This window comes from Pygocentrus nattereri, chromosome 5 (assembly GCF_015220715.1).
Source record: "Pygocentrus nattereri isolate fPygNat1 chromosome 5, fPygNat1.pri, whole genome shotgun sequence".
NCBI lineage: Eukaryota > Metazoa > Chordata > Actinopteri > Characiformes > Serrasalmidae > Pygocentrus > Pygocentrus nattereri.
Window position 1 is genome coordinate 23631959 of NC_051215.1, and position 3241 is coordinate 23635199.

Below are 3241 nucleotides of genomic sequence, written 5' to 3' on the forward strand. Positions count from 1 at the left end.
AGCTGAGAAGTCACATGATCTCCCAAAGGAGTCTGGGTAATGTAATCCATTTCAGTTTGCAAGTTTGTCCAAGGCTTGACAATTACAAATATGGAGTGTAGACCATCTGCAGACGTCTTACCAATTACAGCACATTATTCTCCTTATACAATCATTTGGCTAAAGTGTTTCATCAATCACATCAAATTGTTTTAATCGTAAAGATGAATAATTATTTTGGGTGAAATTCGAATTTTTTCTGCTAAAGGTTGTAGACATGATGAATGGAGAGCATATTTCAAGATGACAGCACTATATTACACTGCCGACACGTCTTTAGTCAATGTCAAAAAAAAAAAAAAAAAACAACAGCGAAAGGTACTGGAATCAGGCATAACATTCTGACCACCTCCTTGTTTCTATGCTCATTGTTCATTTTATCACCTCCACTTACTACATAGGTGCACTTCAGTAACAGACTGTAGTCCATCTGTTTCTCTGATACTTTGTTAGCCCTCTTTTACACTGTTCTTCAGAGGTCATGCACCCCATGGATCCTTACAAAGCAGGTATTATTTGGGTGGTGGATCTTTCTCAGCACTGTATTGACACTGACGTGTTGGTGGTATGTTAGTGTGTGTTGTGCTGGTATGAGTGGATCAGACACAGCAGTGCTGCTGGAGTTTTTAAACACTGTCCGCTCTATTAGACACATCCTACCTTGTCGGTCCACCTTATAGATGTAAAGTCAGAGACGACAGCTCATCTGCTGCTGCACATCTTGTGTTGGTCATGCTCTAGTCCTTCATCAATGGTCACAGGACGCTGTTGGCTGGATATTTTTGGCTGGAACTATTCTCAGTTCAGCAGTGACACTGAGGTGTTTAAAAACTCCAGCAGCACTGCTGTGCCTGATCTACTCGTATTAGTGCAACACACACTAACACAACACCACCACATCAGTGATACTGTAGTGCTGAGAATGATCTCCGTTTTGCTAGCCTATGTGTGTTCATCTGTATTAGAGAAATTGTTGTAGGAGAGATTGTGTATGTCTAAAAATGGGCTATAATCGCATTGTGTGTTCCTGGTGGGAATTTGCCAAGGCAGGATGTGTAAAGTGACCAATAACATTGTGTCTGACTGTCAAGGCATTACACAGACCTGTAAGTGTCAAGCTTGTGCCAGCAGCTGCCAGCAGAGGACAGCAATTGGAAAGGCACATTAGTCTGAGAAACTCCAGTTCCCAGGAGGCCATGGATTAATTAGCACCAACCAGGCACACCTGTAGACCTCTGCATTTAAGGCCAAGGCAAACAGCAGTCAGTGTCACACCTTTGTAAAGGGATGACTGGTACTAGTACTTTTGTATGTGTGTCTTGAAAAGAAACGAAACAGTTCTAAAACTGCTCAAGAGAAAAAGAACTAACAGCTCACAAAGTAAAGGGAAAAAGAGAAATAAACTCAATTCTAAGTGTCTTGTTTACTGATATCTTTTTATTTCATTTTGAACCTTCTCTGCTGAAAAAAACCTAGAAACTATTGGGTCCTGGGCTGCCATTGTTTGAGTACACCGTCTCAGTGTCCCTTTTGTTTGCCCTTTCCCGTCCTTTTTTAACCCCTGAATCATAGAGATGTTATTCTACCTTTTGTCTACGCCTCCTAGTGGCACATAGTAATGTGTCAGGCCATCAACAGTCACGCTGGCAGTTCAATTCCTGCTCACAGTGCTCTGAATCAAAACTACAAAAATGCTACCCAGTTTTTACCCAAAAAGTCCCATCCACACCAATCATTGACAAAAGTATTGGGACACACCTCTTGATCTTTCAGGTGTTTCATTCAGTCTCATTTCCATGGGTGTATAAAATCTACCACAATGCAATCTGTGTGTGTATTTTCACCGGGTGACAGGTCTGGACTGCAGGCGGGTCAATTTACCCAGACTCTTTTAATACGGAGCAATGTTGTTATAGTATGTGTAGAATGTGGTTTGGCACTCTCTGGCTGAAATAAGCAAGGCCTTCCCTGAAAAAGACATAGTCTGGATGGCAGCATACAAGCATATAAGCCCTGTGTTTGCCCTGGTCTGTGTTGGTCTTTGTATTGTAAAAAAAAAAACAACAATAAAAATTATTTAGTGTCAACATCTGATATGTTGTATTTATACTATTTTCAATAAAACATAGGGTTTAAATGATTTGCAAATCATTGCATTTTGCATGGCGTCCCAGTTTTTTCAAAGTAGGGTTATAGATATTCCCACTCAACTGTGAGTGGTATTATTGAAAAGTGGGAGCATTTAAGAATCACAGTAACTCAGCCAGGAAGTGTCAGACCATGTAAAGTTACAAAGCGGGTTACAGAGTCCTGCGGAGCATAGAGCATAAAAGTCACCAATGCTCTGCTGATCAATAACTGCAGAGTTCAAACCTCCTCTGGCATCAACATCAGCACAAAACCTGTTTCTTTGGAGTGACGAATCACCTTTATCTGTCAGTCTGATGGACGAGTATGGGTTTTGAGAATGCCAGAAGAACATTACCTGCCTGACTGCACTGTGCCAGCTATAAAGTTTGGTGGAGGAGGGATAATGGGCTGGGGTTGCTTTAACCTAAGTTCCAGTGAAATGAACTCTTAGTGCTTCAGCACCAAGACATTTGGACAATTTCATGCTCCCAACTTTGTAGTATGGGGACGGTCCCCTCCTGTTCCAACATGACTGCGTGCCAGTGCATCATCCAATATCAGTGTCTGACCTCACAAATGCTCTTCTTGATGAAAGAGTTAAAATTCCCACAGACACTCTCCAAAATCCCATAGAAAGCGTCCCAGAAAAGTGGAAGCTGTTAGAGCTGTAAAAAGGGGGACAAACTCCATGTTAATGCCTATGGATTCAGAATGGGAGTCATAAAAGCTCCTGTAGGTGTCCCAATACTTTTTGTCCATATAGTATATCTTTCTAATAATAATTTACTTCTCATTCATTCTCCTATGACACCAGTAAATGGGCATGGTACCAGCTGATACTTCATACCAGTGTCTGTTTCAATGCATCTGTATTTTATTCTACTCTGTAGAACTCTACTCTGGGGTCTTGTTGCCCACCTGGAACTCAGATACTCGCTTGCAGTTCACACTGATGTGCTTTAACGCTGCTAATAAAACTGTTATGAAACGCCACAGTGTCTTCACCTGAACACGTTTATTGCGGGACAGATAAAAGCCTCTGAGCCATGACGTCATGCCAGGTCAGGGGCGG